We start from the raw sequence: 23,750 nt of genomic DNA on the forward strand, positions 1-23,750 counted from the left end.
TCACAGTGATATGCCGGAGTCTACACGTATTGTCAGAAGTACTATCATGTGTTGTTGTTGTGGTCTTCAGTCCTGAGACTGGTTTGATGCAGCTCTCCATGCTACTCTATCCTGTGCAAGCTTCCTCATCTCCCAGTACCTACTGCACTCTACATCCTTCTGAATCTGCTTAGTCTATTCATCTCTTGGTCTCCCTCTACGATTTTTACCCTCCACGCTGCCCTCCAGTACTAAACTGGTGATCGCTTGATGCCTCAGAACATGTCCTACCAAACGATCCCTTCTTCTAGTCAAGCTGTGCCGCAAACTCCTCTTCTCCCCAATTCTATTTAATACCTCCTCATTAGTTATGTGATCTACGCATCTAATCTTCAGCATTCTTCTGTAGCACCACATTTCGAAAGCTTCTATTCTCTTCTTGTCTAAACTATTCATCGTCCATGTTTCACTTCCATACATGGCTACACTCCATACAAAAACTTTCACAACGACTTCCTGACACTTAAATCAATACTCGATGTTAATAAATTTCTCTTATTCAGAAACGCTTTCCTTGCCATTGCCAGTCTACTTCGACCATCGTCAGTTATTTTGATCCCCAAATAGCAAAACTCCTTTACTACTTTAAGTGTCTCATTTCCTTATCTAATTCCCTCAGCATCACCCGATTAAATTCGACTACATTCCATTATCCTCGTTTTGCTTTTGTTGATGTTCATCTTATATCCTCCTTTCAAGACACTGTCCATTCCGTTCAACTGCTCTTCCAAGTCCTTTGCTGTCTCTGACAGAATTACAATGTCATCGGCGAACCTCAAAGTTTTTATTTCTTCTCCATGGATTTTAAAAACTATTCCGAACTTTTCTTTTGTTTCCTTCACTGCTTGCTCAATATACAGATTGAATAACATCGGGGAGAGGTTACAACCCTGTCTCACTCCCTTCCCAACCACTGCTTCCCTTTCATGTCCCTCGACTCTTATAACTGCCATCTGCTTTCTGTACAAATCGTAAATAGCCTTTCGCTCCTTGTATTTTACCCCTGCCACCTTCAGAATTTGAAAGAGAGTATTCCAGTTAACGTTGTCAAAAGCTTTCTCTAAGTCTACAAATGCTAGAAACGTAGGTTTGCCTTTTCTTAATCTTTCTTCTGAGATAAGGCGTAGGGTCAGTATTGCCTCACGTGTTCCAACATTTCTACGGAATCCAGACTGATCTTCCCCGAGGTCGGCTTCTACCAGTTTTTCCATTCGTCTGTAAAGAATTCGCGTTAGTATTTTGCATCTGTGACTTATTAAACTGATAGTTCGGTAATTTTCACATCTGTCAACACCTGCTTTCTTTGGAATTGGAATTATTATATTCTTCTTGAGGGCTGAGGGAATTTCGCCTGTCTCATACATCGTGCTCACCAGTTGGTAGAGTTTTGTCAGGACTGGCTCTCCCAAGGCTGTCAGTAGTTCTAATGGAATGTTGTCTACTCCTGGGGTCTTGTTTCGACTTAGGTCTTTCAGTGCTCTGTCAAACTCTTCACGCAGTATCATATCTCCCATTTCATCTTCATCTACATCCTCTTCCATTTCCATAATATTGTCCTCACGAACATCGCCCTTGTATAGACCCTCTACATACTCCTTCTACATTTCTGGTTTCCCTTCTTTGCTTAGAACTGGGTTTTCATCCGAGCTCTTGATATTCATGCAAGTGGTTCTCTTTCCTCCAACGGTCTCTTTAACTTTCCTGTAGGCAGTATCTATGTTACCCCTCGTGGGATAAGCCTCTACATCCTTACAATTGTCCTCTAGCCATCCATGCTTAGCTATTTTGCACTTCCTGTCGATCTCATTTTTGAGACGTTTGTATTCCTTTTTGCCTGCTTCACGTACTGCATGTTTGTATTTTCTCCTTTCATCAATTAAATTCAGTATCTCTTCTGTTACCCAAGGATTTCTACTAGCCCTCGTCTTTTTACCTACTTGATCCTCTGCTGCCTTCACTATTTCATTCCTCAAAGCTACCCATTCTTCTTCTACTGTATTTCTTTCCCCCATTCCTGTCAATTGTTCCCTTATGCTCTACCTAAAACTCTGTACAACCTCTGGTTCTTTCAGTTTATCCAGGTCCCATCTCCTTAAATTCTAAGTACTATCATATGGTGTATTAATTGAAATATGTAACTGGATAGAGGATTTTTTAGTAGGAAGCCCGCAGCAGGGTATCTTTCACGAAGAATCATCGTCAGAAGTAGAAATGACTCCAGGTGTGCCCCAGGGAAATGTATTGGGACCCTTGCTGTTCATGCTGTATATTAATGACCTTGCAGACAATGTTAATAGTAAAATCAGGCTTTTTGCAGATGATGCAATTATCTATAGTAAAGTACAATCCAAAATAAACCGCATAAATATTCATTCAGATCTTTGTAAGATTTCAAAGTTGTGCAACGATATCAGCGTTGAGATGGCAACTTGCTTTAAATGTTCAAAAATGTAAAACTGTACTTCACAAAACGAAAAAAATATAGTATCATATGACTGTAGTACTAGCGAGTCGTAACTGGAATCTGGCAATTCGTACAAATACCTGGGCGTAACACTTTATAGGAATATGAAATAGAATGGTCACGTAGGCTCGGTCCTGGGTAAAACTGGTGGTAGATTTTGGTTTGTTGATAGAATGTTGGAGAAATGCAATCAGTCTACAAATTAGGTTGCTTACAAATCACTCCTGCGACCCATTCTAGAATACTGCTCAAGTGTGTGGGACCCATACCATATAGAACTGACAATGTATATGGGACGTACACAGAGAAGGGAGCACCAATTGTCACAAGTTTGTCTGATCTATGGGAGAATGTCACAGAGGTGAAGGAACTGAACTAGCAGACTCTTGAAGATAGACATGAATTATGCTGAGAAACTATAATTTCAAGAACTGGCTTTAATTAATGACTCTAGGAGTATATTATAGCCCCTCTGTATCACCCACAGAATTAGAATAATAACAGCACGCACAGAGGCGTTTAAACAGTCATTCCTTCCGTACTCCATACAAGAATGGAACGGAAAGAATTCCTGGTTTGGTGCAATAGGATCTACCCTCTGCCATGTATTTGATAGCTGTTTGCAGGTTACGGAATTAGAAGCAGATGTAGACGTAGATAACTCTAGAGCTTCAAACACCACGAGACGATAGAAGACTGCACAGCCCTCGTTACACACCGTTGAAGCCGCTTGCAAGCACGGGCTGCAGTTTTCATAGACAAATGCAGCGTCTCTCCATCGATATCAATTTTCGCTATAGGTGTTGATATAAAGGTGCTCTCAGTTATTCTGCTTGAATCTCTACCACTGTGTAAAATATTGGTTTCTTCAACATGAGTTTCATCTTGAGGAAGAGGGAGAAGTTAAACTGCTGTGTCCTCCAGAAGTTCCTCTCGAACTTTTCTGAAGAGCAGAGCTGCCTGCTACTCAGGCTGACATAAAAAGTGGGTGCACGCGACATGGACTATGTTACACATCTGGTTGCCGTTACACAATTAGTTTCCAAGTGGACATCAATCCACCAAATGTGTATAGAAGCCGACACACGGCTCCCATCTGGTAATTAGTACATCAGCAGTGAGACAGTATTGCAGGATAGTGCCTCGACGCAGGGAGTGTATGAGGGCTCATCTACAGGAACCACCAAGAAGAGCCCAACTGGACAGTACCCAAGTATTGCTAATCATCGTTCACTGGGTTTAGGACTGTTGTTGTTGTTGTTGTTGTTGTGGTCTTCAGCCCTGAGACTGGTTTGATGCAGCTCTCCAAGCTACTCTATCCTGTGCAAGATTCTTCATCTCCCAGTACCTACTGCACTCTACATCCTTCTGAATCTGCTTAGTCTATTCATCTCTTGGTCTCCCTCTACGATTTTTACCCTCCACGCTGCCCTCCAGTACTAAACTGGTGATCGCTTGATGCCTCAGAACATGTCCTACCAAACGATCCCTTCTTCTAGTCAAGTTGTGCCGCAAACTCCTCTTCTCCCCAATTCTATTTAATACCTCCTCATTAGTTATGTGATCTACCCATCTAATCTTCAGCATTCTTCTGTAGCACCACATTTCGAAAGCTTCTATTCTCTTCTTGTCCATACTATTTATCGTCCATGTTTCACTTCCGTAAATGACTACACTCCATACAAATACTTTCAGAAACGACTTCCTGACACTCGATGTTAACAAATTTCTCTTCTTGAGAAACGCTTTCCTTGCCATTGCCAGTCTACATTTTATATCCTCTCTACTTCGACCATCGACAGTTATTTTGATCCCCAAATAGCAAAACTCCTTTACTACTTTAAGTGTCTCATTTCCTAATCTAATTCCCTCAGCATCACCCGATTTAATTCGACTACATTCCATTATCCTCGTTTTGCTTTTGTTCATGTTCATCTTATACCCTCCTTTCAAGACACTGTCCATTCCGTTCAACTGCTCTTCCAAGTCCTTTGCTGTCTCTGACGGAATTACAATGTCATCGGCGAACCTCAAAGTTTTTATTTCTTCTCCATGGATTTTAATGCCTATTCCGAACTTTTCTTTTGTTTCCTTTACTGTTTGCTCAATATACAGATTGAATAGCATTGGGGAGAGGCTACAACCCTGTCTCACTCCCTTCCCAACCACTGCTTCCCTTTCATGTCCCTCGACTATTATAACTGCCATCTGGTTTCTGTACAAATCGTAAATAGCCTTTCGCTCCCTGTGTTTTACCCCTGCCACCTTCAGAATTTGAAAGAGAGTATTCCAGTCAACATTGTCAAATGCTTTCTCTAAGTCTACAAATGCTAGAAACGTAGGTTTAGGACTTTATCAGTGTTTAAAGACAGATCAGTGGACGCGAATATTGATCTCTATGGCCGCGCATATAGTTCATACTCTAGTTAAGTACTGCAAAAGTTTTATTAATAAATCATTATAAGTCGTTGCTAATCTACGTTGCCATCAATTCTTGTGGTAGCTCTTACCTATTTGGCCCGGTAATAAAGCTATTTAGTTCAAGCAAGTAAGCCTCCGCAAAACAGAAGGTTTTCTTCCTACCAGATTTGTGTGTTTGACACCATGTTAATACGACAATACAGAGGTTAGTCAGGTCACTATCGCTTGTAGTCAACCATTCTCAACTTGTTTTTAGTCTCAAATTGCTAAATAACGAAGGGTGGTAGAAAGGTTTGTACATTAAATCAAACAGTAGTAAATCACAGTTAGTTTCGTGTATCACCACTTTGTCCACCACTGAATGAAAAAATATTCAGAATATTGTTAGGTTAAATATTTTTGCACGCTGAACACGTTAACGACTCACAATCCCTGGTTATCAGAAGTTGCGTTAGTGAGAAAAGCACGGGCTACCTATTAAGTAACAGTGGAGTCTAGTCGCAGCCTTGCGCAGTTGCTGGTGTGGAGCAGTGGTGAGAGGGTGTTGGATCATAGCGCAATGGTTCAAATAGCTCTGAGCACTATGCTGCTTAACTTCTGAGGTCATCAGTCTCCTAGAACTTTGAACTTATTAAACCTAACTAACCTAAGGACATCACGCACATCCATGCCCGAGGCAGGATTGGAACCTGCGACCGTAGCGGTCGCTCGGTTCCAGACTGTAGCACCTAGAACCGCACGGCCACTCCGGCCGGCACAGCGGAATGAACAACTTGGATAGCAGATGTGCCCCACATGGACGCCTGTTTGAGGTGTTCCATGACGTGTAACGTGAGATGAAGGCTGATTTTCAAGAGGATTGTTTTAATAGGCAGCACTCCAGAAAAATGCAAATTATTTTGATTTTGCTAGCGGCAAATATTTCATTGTGTCCAGTACACATAATAATAAATGAAAGAGCACAATACTGCGTATGCATGTTGACAATCAGGCACAAATATTAGTCACGTATTCAGTATTCTAATTAGCCCTCTCTCATTCAAATTAGATGTATAGTACTGCATTACGAATTCAAGAAAAGAAATTTTTTGTAACAGAAATATTTTGCAGAAGCAGTCACTGTCGAGTGTGACGAAGCTATTTGCTCGTATTAGTTCGAATTTACTTTCGTGTCATTAAAAGAATTTCAGAGTGCTTCCTTATGTCATTAAGAGATATTTCACAAAGCATATCCCCAATGTTCAAAGGAACATTCTCGCTAAAATTTGAATTGTCACGCCTTGCACTTTTGCGTGAACAGTAATTAATGATTTGAAAAAGAGAACCAGTACATATTTGCTAAAACAGCAACCGAAATAAAATAAGTATAATAAGGCAAAGTGCTGTATAGTGATTTCTTTCAGTTCATCATTTCCAGTGCAGCCAGAGCAGATTCAAATTGTCCGTGGCAGGGCAAGAAATTGTTCGGGAGCCTAAGTGAGCATTTTTGAAAGCATATTAGGAATAGTTTTCAATTAATTAACTTTCATTTAAATTTAACAGAAACGTTTATGTAATAGGGCGCATTTTTAAATTACGTAACATTCTGAGTATTCTTGTGAATTACCCTTCTATGGAGCCTAATTTACAGAGACTCTGATGCATTTCAGATTAATTAATATCACAATTTTAAAAAGTAAGCTGCATAAATAAGTTCACGGCCAGAAGTAGGGTAGCGACGCCGATTGTAGATCTGAATCTGTTATCAAAATTTAGAAGTCAGACAGTTTTCAGATTTTTAGTGAGAAATTCAGTCACACTCAGTTTCAGCATACATCTTCCAACTAGACATGTAACTGTCGTGTAACAGTCGTTCGTTCTCACGGTAAAGTACCTAGTCATTCACATGCCACTTCTGTGGAAGTTATTTCGTCATTTTCTGCTTCAGATATACCAACAGAACTTTTTTTTTTTTTATCGTCTGACTACAAGGCACAAATTCTTTAAGAAAAGTCCACTCAGTATGTGGAAGTGAAGAAAGGTAATTCGGTTCAGGCAAATGCTGCATATCATGTTAACTGTTCTTCCGTGGCTTCTTGGTAAAACAACATAATAATAAATGAAAGAGGACTATATTGGGTATGCACCACAGCATTAATTAATCCTGTAAAAGATACGCAATGTAGTGCTTTTCGTTTATTAATTGTTGCTTAGTTCAAGATCACAGCGATCAACCTATAAATTCCACTTCGGCCACCAGTGACAACCTTTACAGGAAAGAATCGTACTGAAGCAGTTGTTAATAAGCTGCAGATTTCCACGTCATGTTGCTTATGATAGTCTTGAAGTAGTCGTGGCACGAACTTCGTCACAGTTCTTCTCATTTTCAGTTCTTCTGAAAGAGTACGTTCTCATGTACCATAACTTATTGGTAAGATGTGGAAAACGTCTTTAACGATCTGTCTGCGAATTTGCAGATTCATGTCCCTCACTTTCTGAACGATTCCTGGTGTGATGTCAGCTGAACGGTCGTCATCATCACCCGACATCCGCCCATTCTGAAACGACTGTACAAACAAAATCTCTACTTTCCAGAACTTTACCGCAATATTTGGTATGTTTCTGTATCGGATATCCCAATCTTAAGAAAAAACTTTATACGTGGGCCGCCAATAAGTAATCCAATACATTTTTCCTGAATGCATGTTCGTTTTATTCAGGAGTCTAACACACCAGATTCTTCTCCATTTCTTTGGCTACAAAACGGTATTCCTCAACATAATTTCCGCTCAATGTGACTGGAAGGGCCTGTAAGCCTGAATGGTACCACTCTATTGGTCGACGTTGGAGTCAACTTCTTGGTCATCAGTAACCTCTCGTTCACCCACGTACTGCTTCCCGAGGAGTGAATCCTTCATTGAGCTAAACAGGTAGAAAACGGAAGGGGAAAGATCGGGGCTGTATGGTGGATGAGGAAGAACAGTCCAATGAAGTTCGTGAATTCCTCTCGCGTGGACAGATTTGTGTGAGGCCTTGTGCCGTCATGCAGAGGGAGAAGTTCATTGACACTTTCGTGACGACGAACACTCTAAAGTTGTCTCTCAAATTTCCTTAGGATAGCACAATACATTAGAGAGTTGATCCTTGCACCAGAGGGAGGATATCAAACACAATAACCACTTCAGAGAGGAAGAACTCAAACGCCGTGGCTTTTTCTTCGGGGGACAAGTGATGTGGCGCCACTTCATGGACTGACGTTTTGTTTTCGGTTCGAAGTGATGAACCCATATTTCATCGCCCGTGACGTCACATTCAGCCTTTGTACCGTGCAAACAGTTCCACACAGATGGTCCTTCGTTGCTCTTTGTGGTATTGGGTTAGACAGTGAGAAACCCCACGGACGTACCCCAACTTTTGAAACACTACCAACTAGACGTCCAGTTGTGCAGCGAGGTATTTGATTCTGATCCGTCTATCACCTCGAATGAGAGTGTCCGCACGTTCCAACACCACTGGAGTGACAGCTTTGTGCGACCGGACGGCACGCGGGGGATCGAACAGGTTTGGCGACCCCATTGCGATGGTGACAGATACCTCGCCCAACGACTCACCGTGCTTTTGTTCACTGCCAGGTGTTCGTAGACATTCTGAAAACGCCTCTGAATATCTGTGTAGCTCTCGTATTCCGCAAAAAGAAACTAAATGACAACTCTCTGCTTGGAACGCGTCTCCGCTACAGAAGAATAAGTTTAGAGCCGCTAAAGTGTCGGAACTTCATGAAACTATAGGCGTGAAGCGGGAATATTTCACGATATCCCACAACGATATCCGCATTATTTCAGCCGAAATTGACCGGAAAAAAGTGTTGCTTTACTAACTGAACCTTCGTACAGATACGCTGCTCTTTCAGGTCAGCCACTGCACAATCGCAAACTCATGGAAATATGACAACGGACTCACCAAAGATTAATCAAACTACTCAGCTCGCAGCCACTCTTCACACTGATTCCAGAAGTTCTTACGGGGAGAGAGACAGCAATATGTCTGTGTACTCCTCACCTTATACCGTCAAAAATGTTCGCCCCTGGTAGCTGAGTGGTCAGCGCGACAAAATGTCAGTTCTGAGGGCCCGGGTTCGATTCCCAGCTGGGTTGGAGATTTTCTCCCCTCACGGACTGAGTGTTGTGTTGTCCTAGGGATCATCATTTCATCCCCATCGACGCGCAAGTCGCGAAAGTGGCGTCAAATCGAAAGACTTGCACCCGGCAAAGGGTCTACCCGACGGGAGGCCCTAGTCGCACGACATTTACATTTACCATCAAAATTCAAATTTCGCAAACTTTTGGCTACCACCGCGTAGGTTCCAGAAGCCCCGATGTAACAATACCTTGCACTGAATTTCTGTTGTCTTCTTCGGAGTTGTGAGAAGGAATTTAGTACTTTTTCTATTCGGAACCAAACATACGTTTTGTGTTAGCAGAAGAGCCAACACCGTGTTACGAGTGGAGGCCGAAATGCACGCGTTTTCGCTCACGCAGGCTGGCGTGAGGGACGAAGAACTATACTGACGTGAGGTCTGGAACATACAAGGAATGAGAATTCAGAAAGCGGACGTAATTACATCTTCAACTTTTGTAGTCCTTTCTTCCTCAGGTGCGTGTAATATTGCGGTATATTGATAATTTTTACTGTCAGACGGTCCATAAGTAAAAATTATCAATATACCGGACGTAATTAGTTTGATAATTAACTTTAATCCATTAATAATGAACGTCGCTCTTGGCGGTACATGATTCACAATATTATCTGTTCAGAATACATTCTTGAAGTAATTATAGTAACTGAATATGGCGCCTTGCTAGGTCGTAGCAAATGACGTAGCTGAAGGCTATGCTAAACTGTCGTCTCTGCAAATGAGAGCGTATGTAGACAGTGAACCATCGCTAGCAAAGTCGGCTGTGCAACTGGGCGAGTGCTAGGGAGTCTCTCTAGACTAGACCTGCCGTCTGGCGGCGCTTGGTCTGCAATCACTGACAGTGGCGACAAGCGGGTCCGACATATACTAACGGACCGCGGCCGAGTTAAAGGCTACCACCTAGCAAGTGTGGTGTCTGGCGGTGACATCACAAAACACACATCAAAAAAAAGTTTTGCATCAACTCGGTTCCGAGAGTTCCGGAACCTGTACAGAAAATTGGAACAGAAATCAACATAAACATCATTTCCGCCCTTTTTATTGCTCATGAAAACCATACATTGTTTGCCGTTGGTCATGGTATATGCACAATATGTGAGAAGTTGGGACTGTTATTGTTTGCACGTGTGTTAATAATTCAGCAAGGGACTGGTTAACAGCATTGCTGGTCCTAAGGACAATTCTAAAAACTTTGTGAGTGCACAAGTGGTGATTTATGGAATTGATATATTGTCCGCAAGACTCTTCAATGGTGGTTGTGCACCTGCACAGTCGCAACAGGTGGCTGCTGGCCGTCTCTACAAGGACTATAGTGGGTCTGCATCTTTGATGGCCCACCAATACCATTATTTCTACAAGGACTGCAGTGGGTCTGCACCTCTGGTGGCCCACCAATACCGTAACCTCTAACAGGACTACAGTGGTCTGCTCTGTGATGACCTACCTATCAATATTTTTCAAAACTTCGACTGACTCTGCTGTGGGTTTGCTCTGTTGTGGCCCATTACCTGTCTGCATGTCAAGAGTCAGCATTGTCTTTCCGTTGGAAGGAAAACACTTCTTCTTGAAGACTGCATGGAAATCCACTACTTCCATGTGTATTTTCTTTTACTGCTCAGACTTTGAAAAAAAAAAAACAACACTGCAATTTTACTGTGATGAATGATCAGGACTGTCTTTATGGACTGTAAAAAAATTTTAGCTTTTGACCAACATTGTATTAATAAGTGTGTGCATTTCAATTGTTTGTTATTGTAATTATGTAAAAAATTTTCAAATCTGTATTGGTCACTGCCCAAAACAATTTGTAAAATTTTTTGTGGGGAGCATGGGAGCTATGTAAGTAGGCTGTTTAGGTTTTTATGTTGGTAACGCCATGTAGTGCACTATATGAAAATCAATGACTGTGCTGTGTGCAGCCTGTGGCTGGTTTGCATTGTTGGAATTTGCTATTGTTGTGTTAGGCAGTTGGCTGTTAACAGCGCGTAGCGTTGCGCAGTTGGAGGTGAGCCGCCGGCAGTGGTGGATGTGGGGAGAGATGGTGGAGTTTTGAGAGCGGATGATCTCGACGTGTGTCCATCAGAGACAGTAAATTTGTAAGACTGGATGTCATGAACTGATATATATATTATGACTTTTGAACACTATTAAGGTAAATACTTTGTTTGTTCTCTGTCAAAATCTTTCATTTGCTAACTATGTCTATCAGTAGTTAGTGCCTTCAGTAGTTAGAATCTTTTATTCAGCTGGCAGTATTGGCGCACGCTGTATTGCAGTAGTTTGAGTAACGAAAATTTTTGTGAGGTAAGTGATTCATGAAAGGTATAGGTTATTGTTAATCAGGGCCATTCTTTTGTAGGGATTTTTGAAAGTCAGATTGCGTTGCGGTAAAAATATTGTGTGTCAGTTTAAGCACAGTCATTTATAATTTTTCTAAGGGGAGGTTTCACAGTCAAAAACAGCAGGGAACCTCCACCTTGCTGCACTCGCTGAACGGTGTGTCTAAGGCTTTCAGCCTCACCGGGCTGCCTCCAAACAAGTCTCCGACGATTGTCTGGTTGAAGGCATGTGCGACACTCATCTGTCAAGAGAACGTGATTTATTTATTTATTGCCAAATTAGAGACCTGTTACCTGATGTTTAAAACAGGTCGTACATCTTACAATTTTCGTTTTTCATCTTGAACGTGATGCCAATCTTGAGCGGACCATTCGGCATGTTGTTGGGCCCATCTGTACGCATGTTGTTGGGCCCATCTGTACCGCGCTGCATTTGGTCGTGGTTGCAAAGATGGACCTCGACATGGATGTCCGGGAGTGAAGTTGCGTATCATGCAGCCTATTGCGCACAGCTTGAGACGTAACACGACGTCCTGTGGCTGCACGAGAAGCATTATTCAACATAGTGGCGTTGCTGTCAGGGTTCCTCCGAGCCATAGCCATAGGTAGCGGTCATCCGCTGCATTAGTAGCCCTTGGGCGGCCTGAGCAAGTCATGTCATAGACAGTTCCTGTCTCTTTGTATCTCCACCATGTCCGAACAATATCGCTTTGGTGCACTCCGAGACGCCTGGACATTTCCCTTGTTGAGAGCCCTTCTTGGCACAAAGTAACGACGCGGACGCGATCGAACAGCGATATTGACAACCTATGCATGGTTGAACTACAGATAACACGAGCCGTATACCTCCTTCTTGGTGGAATGACTCGAAGTGATCGGCTGTTGGACCCCCTCCGTCTAATAGGCGCTGCTCATGCAAGGTGGTTTACATCTTTGGGCGGGCTTAGTGACATCTCTGAACAGTCAAAGGAACTGTGTCTGTGACACAATATCTACAGTGAACGTCTATCTTCAGGAGTTCTGGGAACTGGGGTGATGCACAACTTTCTTTGATGTGTGTATTTCATATGATGTTGCCTCGAGGAAAGGGATAGCAGTGCAATCATTCATCTTATGAATGGTGGACATTTTGGATTCTTAGAGAACTCGCTTAGTAGCTCATTATAATTTTTCGTCCTAGGACGTCGTCCAGTGAAATTTTGCTCTCATACAACATTTTTGCATAATTATGTAGCTGTCACGTTTTTTATACGCGCTTAAAAGTAATCTAAATAAATTATACGCCTTAAGTGCTGGGACGTGACACACAGCTGGCCATTAAAACTGCAACAACATGAAGGCGACATGCAACAAAAGTGTACTACGTGCTGGGATATTCAAATGACTAGCATTTCAGCGCTAACGGACACTAAATGCTGGAGAGTGCCATCTACAATCCGCATATAAAGAATAATTACGCAGCCGCTTCCTCATTCAAAAATCTCATACACATGTTGGTTTGTTTATGGTTAGATAGTTCTTGCCTCGAGTGAAAAGCAGAAACATCATCCAGCATTATGCGAGTAGTTGAGACATAAAATCTCGTAGGACGCAGGCGATCATGCTTATATTATAATGTAGTACTGTACTGGAGCTCACTTGATGCGGTTTGGATTTATTTGTATCGTCCGATATCAGAAAAGTAGGATGAGAACAAATTTGTACATATAATATGAAAATTTATAACAGGAATTAACAAAGTACAAACTTACCCAAGTGCACAGAAGATCACAGGATACAAGCGTTACTAGATGTATTTGTAACATAAGCTGACAGACTATTGTCTATCGTAAGGAGACAGAGAAGGAAGGATGAGAAGATTGGCCAACAGAGACCAGAGGGCTGGGGTTACATGGCAACGCCAAGGGCATAGCATCCGACTTTTCGTACACAGAAATGTCAAACTATTTTTATAAACTGTGTGCTAACAATAAGAACGCAATGTACAAATAACAAATGAAAATATTGGTAAGGTGCACATAAGCATTCACAACAATCATGCACAAAGGCTAGGCTACATGTAGCAAGGATGCGGGCAGTTTACAAACATATCGTATTCAGAATAATTGAAACGTCCCCTTTGAACAATTATACATGACTGTGCTTAACCTGACACACAATATTTTGTTAGCGCAACGCAATCTGACTTTCAAAAATCTCTACAAAAGAATGGCCCTGACTAACATTAAACTATACCTTTCACAAATCACTTACCTCACAAAAATCTTCGCTGCTCAAGCTACTGCAATACAGCGAGCGCCACTACTGCCAGCTAAATAAAAGATTCAAACTATGGAAGGCACTAACTACTGATAGGGATATTAGCAAATGAAAGATATTAGTAGAGAACAAACAATGTATTTACCTTGATATCATCATATATAAATATAGCAGTTCATGACAAATTACAAATCTCAGCCATCTCTCTCCCCACATCCACCACTGCTGGCGGCTCACCTCCAACTGCGCAACGCTACGCGCTGTTCACAGCCAGCTGCCTAACACTACAATGGCGAGTATTACAACAATGCAAAGCAGCCACAGACTGCACACAGCACAGCCAGTGATTTTCATACAGAGGTGGCGTTACCAATAAGAAATCCTAAACAGCCTACTTACATAAAGAAAACATAAACAGCCTACTTACATAATGAGCGGCGTAAATAGTACAAAGACGGCTACGTCTCATTACTAACTGATATCTATAATCACTACAAGGTAACATATTTACAAAAGTAAGTATAAAAGCGAGTTTATGTGCACGTAGGTGAGGGTGCTACGTGAACAGGTCACAAATTTATAGTAAGAGTGATTAAATTATATTTACATGGTCAAAACGTCTGGTGTAGAATGATAAAGACGAAATGTAATCCACTGAAATGGACCAGTTTAATTAAAAGTTTCTTGTGAGATGTGAAAGTAATAGGGGGTCACGGCATCCAGGTAAAAAATAAGGAGGTATGAGACAGAGGTGGGGTAGTGTTGTTGGAGAAAAAGTGAGGGGGAAAGGGAGTGGGAAGGGGGAATGGAAAGACGGGTTTCAGGGCGTGTCATAGAAAAACATATGGTATAAAGGGTAGAACAGTAGCAGTAAAATCTACAACCAAGTACACAACCGGTCCACAGTAATTTTTTTTCATTCAATATTAATCTTTCAACCTACGCAGAAGGTAATTAAACTGAGTCACACATATCCATCCAGAAAGGTACATGATTATACAGTCAAGTTTATAGTAAAATAAGTCTACCGGACGTATTAATTCTAATCCAAAAGCCAGTAAAACAGAAGCTGTACATAATTACAGTAGTTTTTTTTCTTTTTAACCAGTATGATGTTTTTTGGCCGTAAATACAACAAAGTAAAATGGTATTGGCCCAAAGTAATGAAGAGGGGGTGAGGATGAAGTGGGAAACCAGTCGGCAATAGGGGAGGGGTGGCAGGGGGCAGGGGTAGATTAGCGTGGATTGTTAAATCATGTAGAGGGCAGAATAGTGTATAGGACGTAGTATATAGTAATAATCTATACTACATGCATAAAACAATCTGGCAAAATAGCTCAGTGAAAACAATTAACATAACAGGTGAACAATCAACAGACTATAACATAAACTTCACGAGAGAAAATGAAACCTAAAGTGACATAAAATAATTGAGTGCCTATGTTACAACCCTGTCTGTAAACATATACTCGTATTTACGAATTGAGTGGTTAATCTCTCCGAGTTAGTGCTTTCTAATGTTGAAAATTCTTTCTTGCGTAAAGGTCTTATTTAAGACCTCCTGTGTAAGTTATACACCATCACAATGAAAAGAGCAATAGTAGAAGTAAAAGGGGTTAGTGAAACTTCGAGCTTATCTCAAAAATTGAAAGCAAAAATTGCGATTTAAACACGCAAGGCCCTTTCTAAACCCACAATTAGTAGCTTCTTTTCACGTTCGCTCCGTTCCTCAATGAGCAGCCTCAATAAAAAAAATTTAAAGTGACAAGATTTTGTCACCCTATATTTAATATTCTTTTAGATTTAAGTTTATATTAGATCGCTGCTTAGAACGTACAGTTATATGATCAATCATTTCATTGGCTGATACTGACTGGCACCACGTCCTAACGGTTTCTGTAGTTCTGCATGTCTGGGACTTAATTAGAGCTGAGCAGTGACAGAAAGGGCGAAGTTGGCCACACGTTCTTCAGAAAAGTCACTATCGGCTGAAGAGGGGCTGGGAAGAGACTTGCGTGTTCGGCAGGGGCACACATTTATGCCTTGAAAGAGAGGAGCATGTGGAGGCGGCTGTTTACAATGCTGGTGGCTGCATAAATTCCGTAGCGCGGGCAGAGCAGGCTGGAGGCTGCTTTCTGGTGGGACGCAAAAATTACGGACTCGCATACCTGGAGATAGAGCGTCGGGGGCGGAACAAGGCGAAAAGACATCCTTCAGTGTGAAGGAACGTACCAATAATGGGCGCGGACTGACTTCTGAGGCATCTTCTCATGGAAGCTCCCAGGGCACACTTCCAACTGTGAACCAGAGAAGCGTGTTTGATTGGCGGAGTGTTAAGAATGTACGAGAGAAAATGGAAACATTCGGAAAATCTTCTGAAAGGAGTATGAGCTTCAGATGATTGGCTGGCAGATTCATGATCCATGTAGAGGGAATTAATGTTTTTGTAACGGCCAATGGGATTCGTCTCCTGAGTGCAAACATAGAAGCTGTGTGTCCATGAAGGAGAGGAATATGGCATGGGGAGAACTCTACAGGGATCAATCGAGGGTACTTTTCTGCCAGGATAAATCAAAGACAGTTGCCTCTGCGGATCGACCTAGAGAATATCCTGGCGAGGGCCACAGTGGAGCATCTGGCAGCTAGATTTGGCGGAGTATTGCTTTCGACACAGGCAATGCGTAAAATCATTTCGCTGTGTCAGCGTTATTAATCTCTGTACTCGAGTGACGATACTTTAGCTCTCTATGGAGCCTGAACATAATTAAGTGCTCCTTTACGGCAGAATAGTTGAGTTGAATTTCTCTTCCTGGATAGTGAACAACAGAATTCTTGACTCCTGTTCTGTCATGTACCGAGGTCATTTCAACCCTAGGAGCATACGGACAGCACAATACAGAGAATTACAGGTACGCACTGTACGTCATCTTCACAGCGGCCAAAATCCCAACAAGCAGATCATCGATGCAGTGCAACTGCTGTCCATACTTCAATAAGTGATATACTCACTCCTGCTCGATGGATAGGGTAACATTCATAGGAAACGTGTTGAGTTCCATTTGCGTGTCCACCGAGAGTTTTCTGAAATTGTTAGTCGGGATGTATGACAGCAAATTAGTATCTAATTAGGGGGGGGGGAGGCGGTCTAAATAAGGTGAAACATATGTTCTCCCTGTCTCGAAATTACTTGCAGGGTAGATTCTGAGATTGTGTACTTAGCATTTATCAATGTTTTGCACTTTACATCTTTCTTGAGAGTAAATGATTTGCCGTATCCAAGTTTTGATTCATTCTGGTAACATTCCAAGAGGATGATTGGTCTGATGTGCTAAAATGAAATAAAACTACAACACCATACTTCGTTTTATGGAAATCCGTATGTGTAGGTTGTTAATGGAACACTCATCTTAATCGCTTAGGGGCGTGAGAATTCCATTGCGGAGATAACATTAGGCAACCTCACACAAGACACATGCTATATGTTACTAACACCGTGAGGTTTTGCAAACTAATAGAGAAGGAAATCGTTGTCATGCATGTTGACAGAGGAAAGTCTATTGTGCTCGTCTCAGACTGGATTATGTTCATAAGACTTAAAAAAGTTTTGAATCAAATTATGTATTACACAACAGGAACCATTTACCTAAATTCTTATCTAAAGCAGAGAAATGTATTAAAAATACTACTGTCTTGGCTGCCTCTGAATGTGTTTGGCGTCGGCGAACTTCTATGAATCCTAAATTGCTGATTCTTAGATCGCTGCTTAGCTCCAGAAAGACGATTATGCTATATGTCCAATTGTAGATGGCTGTCAAGGCCACAACTACAGAATCTATTATACAAAACATTTTTATAAAAAGTTTTGAATAGCAATTTTTTTCGTATAATAGGATAATGCCCGATAAAATAAATCTGTATTCTAGATATCTTAACGATATTTTTGTTGTGAGGAAGAGTGATGCAACAGATATCTCTCTTATGGCTACTGCATCTAAAGTACTTTATCCCTGTTGAAACTGTATCAATCAAAAATCTTGACGATTTGGACCGCAGCATCAAAAGGCAGTCGACTGGTCTCCAAACAGATATTTTCAGAAAGGCACCGGCTACTGGTGCCGTATTAAGTGCAGACCTATGTCACTCTCGTTCGCACTAACTTGAGTTCTTTTGCGTTCATGTTTCACAGACAAATTAATACAGTCATGCAGACTGGTATAGCGTATGAATTCGTAGCATTCAGGGTAAAGTGTTCCACGAAAAACATCTCCCTCGGCCTCTACCCAAATATGCTTCTCTAGCTTATTTAGACATTACTGTCAGCCGATAGCTAACACTTTCCCAAAAGTTAAAGTGTGGGCCGGCTTTCGAACGCATAAAAGTCTCATATTCATCTGTGGATCATGTAATAACTTCTATATTGGACTCACGGAGCGTGACATAGTAATTAGGTTTAAAGAACATTGCAAATAGAACGTAACCGGACTGTGAAGCCATTTACGTTCAAATGAGCATACCTTGGATTCTATTCGTATTTCCTTCACAGTTCTACACACTGAGCCGAGGGGATTCGACTTGGACATAGTAGAAGAAACTGAAGTATACAGACATTATAGTTACAACAGACACGATATCCTGAATGAGAAAATTGTTGTAATAGACAGTGGTTCTTTGATATATTTCAAGATTTAATATGGCAACTCTGTTCTTCGCACAGCGCTCTTTTTTTTTTTTTAAACCTTTTCTTCTCCCACTTCGTTTCCCGCCACTTTCCCCACACCTTCATCCTTCCTTTTGTCCCCCAGCACCCCTCATCCGAAGCTGTCAGCAGTGTTCTTAATACTCTTCGACGTTTTTCATTCAAGTATGAGTCACCATATTACTTCTTGTCGTCGCTGACTATATGTAATTATTTTACTCTGCAATTTTGTGATCTATGCCTTATGGGCACTTTTCGCTTATGACTAGGTGGATAGTTAACTACACAAACTAAGTGAGTAGTCTTGGATGGTACATTCTTAAATAGAATGGTTTCCTCACCTATAGCAAACCTATGTATTGTTCACATGTTGCGTGCATTGGCATTTTCCTGTCGCTTGAATGATCATTGATCTCCTGCAATTACATACCGTTTTACTAGCATTTACATTGTCCTATTTCCTACTCTCCTCCAGACCCATAGCAGTCCTTCCCCCCCCCCCCGCCCCCCCAAACATACAAACATACACACACACGTGAGACCTTTTTCTTCCCACCCCCAATTCCCTGCTGCTGTGTTTCCCCTACTTCTGACAAGTCTGCTGTTAGGCAGGTTGCTATTTGATGTAATTACTCTTAATGTTTTGGTTCTAATGTAATTTGGTATCTGCTATGGACAGATAACATAAACCTTTGCAAGTAATTCGCTCACCTTATTCATATATTTTATTCCCCCTGAAGAACATTGTATTTTACTCTGTTGTTATATCGCTCTTACTACTAAGCTAAGACTTTTAAGGTAGGTCACTGCTTTATGGAAATAGTTTACATGTTTTCATTGCTGTAAACAGGTATCTGCTTTGACAGATAACATAGGCGTTTTGTAATTAACTGTTTCACCTCTCTCTAGTTTTATTTTCTCTGAAGTTTATATTGTATTCTGTTGACTGTTTACCTGTTATTCCAACTGTATTGACTGTTCTGTTCTATCACATGATTTTACGCATGTAGTTTAGCCTATCACTATATACTATGCTCTCTTCTGTCGTCCATATGATTTTATATTCCATCCCTCCAACTTGGCCCCCTCCTCTACTCCCACCCCTGACAGTCCTCCCTTATTACCCACTGCTTCTTCCCCTGCAACCCCACCCCCTCTTCGTTACTTTCGGCCAAGACGATCTTACTTTATTGTATTTAGGAGATAAAAAGTTCATATAGGTGAAACAGGAATACCGTTGTAATTCCACTGAAGCGCAAATAAATTGGAGTAGGCATGCATATTCAAATACAGAAATATGTAAACAGGCAGTGCAGCGCTGCGGTCGGCAACGCCTGTATAAGACAACAAGTATATTGGCAATGTAAGTGTTTTATGAAATATTGTTTTAAATTTTTAAAGTAGGTTTTGTTTGTGTCAGATCGGTTAGTGCTGCTACAGTGGCAAGTTATCAAGATTTGAGTGAGTTTCAATGTGGTGTCATAGTCGGCGCACGAGCGATGGGACACAACATCTCCGAGATGGCGATGAGGTGGAGAATTTCCCGTCCGACCATTCCACGAGTGTACCGTGAATATCAGGAAGCTGGTAAAACATCAAATCTCCGAAATCGATGCGGCTGGAAAAGGGTGCTACAAAAACGAGACGAACGACGACTGACGACTTACGCAAATTGCTGCAACTTTCAGTGCTGAGCCATCAAAAAGTGTCAGCGTGAGAGCCATTCAAGACACATCATCGATATGGACTTTCGGAGCAGAAGGCCCACTCGTATACCGTTGATGACTACACGACACGAAGCTTTAAGCCGTCGGCACACGGACCATGCATCCGAACGTTGACCGTTGAGCGTGCCGAGTTTCTGACGTCATAGCGCGGAATAGCACGTTAGGGAGTCTTTCCGAACGTGCAGAGCAGTATCTGGCATGTCAGATATTCTGAGCGTGCGTCTGAGCGTTGACCAATGAGATGGCACCACGCCACCTACGTCACACGCACGCCGTCTCCCTTCAGTACAGAGTTGTGAGGCGCCATATTGGCATTCATTTCAAGCCTATATGTATATATGTCGTTTCTGAGCACCAGCAAATTGAGAATTACTGGAAAACCCGTTGTTAACTGTTTTATTCGTTCTAATAAAATAATGAGAAACATCAGATCTGTGGCAAAAGAAGTATTGTAACTTGCGTATTATGAGAGTAGGCTATTTGAAGGCAGCGGCACACTGAAGATCCACCCAAAACGCATTTTTCTTGGTACAATTTGTTATAGTTAAATTTCAATTAGTAACATAATTATCTACGATTAATGTTTTTAGCAAGGGGTGATACAATATAGCCGAACTCAAGGAGCTTGTTGTTGCTGTACCGTAATGAGTGGCGTCTGTGACTGACAATGGAGTTTTTGTTGAGGCGGTGGTTCGCGTCGTACCACTTCCAAATTTTTTTCCTAACATTCAAGTTTTTATTAGGTTCTGATACTTTATTATTAGTTTCATATAAGTATATGTTATAATATTTGATGTTATACAAATATAAGTTCACCTTTTTTAGAGTGGTGACTTTGTTCGATTGGCTTAATCTACTAGACAGCTTGCGCTACTTGTATAAAGATATTTTGCTCCTTTTTCTTTTACGCTTCGTAATTCACATGTTGCAAAGATTCTGCTGCTGGGTAGGAACAGTGATCAAGTAAGACTGACCTTGGGGGTTTTACTAAAATGTGGGAATGATGAAATAATGTTTATCTTATGCGGAGAAGTATTCCAAATTTGTACCGCACTGTTTATAATGGAACTTTTATAAGCCCGTGTCATTATTGATTGGACATGGTACTTTCCTTTTCGTGGACGATGAAGGAAATGTACATTTTAACAAAGCTAACGTGGGAATTTTACGCGTGCCTCTTGAGTAAACAGTGTGATTTACGAACTAGAAACATCCCTCAACTGCCGCTGGAATGCGTTGCGATCGTGTATACCACGTTGGGGCCCACGTACCGTATGCACAAGTCGCATCGTTGCTGAGCGTTCAGCAGCACGTTGAACTTGGCACGCTCAACGTTAACGTTCGACAGCACGGTCCGTGTGCAGACGGCTTTACGCCTCGCCTGGGGCCGCCAACACCGACATCGGACTGTTGATGACCGGAAACATGTTGCCTGGTCGGACGAGTCTTGTTTCAAATTGGATCGAATGGATGGACGTGTACGGGTATGGAGACAGCCTCATGAATACATGTACCCTGCATGTCAGCAGAGGACTGTTAAATCTGGTGGAGGCTCCGTAATGGTGTGGGGCGTGTGCTGTTGGAGCGATATGACCTCTAATACGTCTATTTACGACTCGGACAGGTGACACGTACGTAAGCATTCTGTCTGATCACCTGCACCAATTCATGTCCATTGTGGATTCCGACGAACTTGGGCAATTCCAGCAGGACAATGTGACTTCCCACACGTCCAGAATTGCTATAGCGTGGCTCCAGGAATACCCTTCTAGTTTAACATTTCCGCTGGCCACCAAACTCCCCAGACATGAACATTATTGAGCATATCTGTGATAACTTGCAACGTGCTGTTTAGAAAAGATCTCCATCCCCCCTCCCCCCCCCCCCCCCCCCCCCTCGTATTACAGAGTTATGGACAGCCCTGCAGGATTAATGATGTTAATTCTCTCCAGCACTACTTCAGACATTAGTCGAGTCCATGCCACGCCGTGCTGCGGCACTTCTGAATGCTCGCTGGGGCCCTACACGATATTAGGAAGGTGTACCAGTTTCTTTGGCTCTTCAGTGTATGTCTAGCTTTTGCTTTACAGGCTTTTGGTTTGAAATTTATACGTCCAGTAAACTTGCTTTACTATAAATTATGGTGTAATAGTCTTGTACCCTTTTCGGTTAGACATGTCTGACTCAGTTTAATTACTTTCTGTGTACATCGCAAGGTTAATTTTGAATGACAAAAATAATTTTGGTCGGTCTTTCTGCCTTTTATACCATGTTTTTCTTCAACACTCACTGAACCCAATCTTCCCATTGCCCCTTTCCTCCCTTTCCCCATTCACCTGCTCCCACCACACCACCATCCTCTGTCTCATACCTTCCTATTTTCTATCTGGACTTTACATTTTGTCTTTGTTATTCTACACCAGACGTGCTGACAAACATAATATAATTATTGTTGCTGTAAATTTTTGACCTGTTCGTGTAGCACCTTCACTTGTATCCACATAAAGTCGTTTCTACGCTTACTTTTGGAAACCTGCTACCTTGTAGTGATTATAGATATTTGTTAGCAATGAATCACAGTCATACTTGCTGCTCATTAGTCTGTATACGATTTGTTTCTACGCTGCCTGCATCCTTGCTACATGAAGCCTAGCCTTTGTTCATTACTGTTATGAATCGTTATTTGTACCTTATTAGTTAAGATATTTTCAATTGGTATTTGTACATTTCGTAATTATTGTCATTATACAGTCTGTAAACTATATAAAAGCAATTTGACTTGTGTACGAAACGTCCGATACAATGTCGTGGTGCAATCATGTATCGGCAGCCCTCAGGTGGCCAAATTTGTCTTTATGTAGCATGAAAATGTAGTAACAGTCGTATCCTGCGACCTTTTGTGCACTTGAGTAGGTTTTCATGTACTGGATTTCGTAGTTTGGTAACGCCACTTTTATTTTTTCATATTCTAAGAACAAATTTGTTTCCATCTTACTTTTTTAATATATGATGATGGAAATAAATCCGAAACACGTCAAGAGAGCAATTTAACGAATAAAAACATTTTTCACCGCCCTGTGTAATTATGTTGGAGCGACATACTCGGCTCCAGTACAGTACTACATTATAATAGTCTTCCAGCGTGTTGTGGAATTAGACAGCAATATGTAGATTTTGGTTTATTGAGACTGCAGTTTATCGATCCGTAGTAGTGCTTCTCTTGTTGGTGAATGTGAAACCGATGGTGTGAGGAGGCCACACTTAAAGTCATTCAGGATGTCAACCGCCCAGACGACTAGAAGTCTAGGAATGTACAAGACTGGATAGACTAGGAAACGAAGTCATATGAGCAGAGCTTGGTGTATATGCAATAAATGAGAAGATCAAGTCTAACCGAAAAAGCAGGCTAGAACATCTACACATGATGAAATGCACAATTTCAGAGTTGACTGGTTGCGTACACATATGATTTTACGTATATAAACTGAAGGGCGAGTGAAAATTTGTACGAAGGCCGGGAGTCGAACCCGTATTTCCTGCTTGCAGGGCAGGTGCATGTAATGGGGAATTTTAAGTAGACTGGGGCGACAGTGAGGTTTTGGATCGAGGAGGGAGACGTGCCGAGTAATCC

The sequence above is a fragment of the Schistocerca serialis genome, chromosome 1 (genome assembly GCF_023864345.2).
Source record: "Schistocerca serialis cubense isolate TAMUIC-IGC-003099 chromosome 1, iqSchSeri2.2, whole genome shotgun sequence".
NCBI classification, from domain to species: Eukaryota; Metazoa; Arthropoda; class Insecta; order Orthoptera; family Acrididae; genus Schistocerca; species Schistocerca serialis.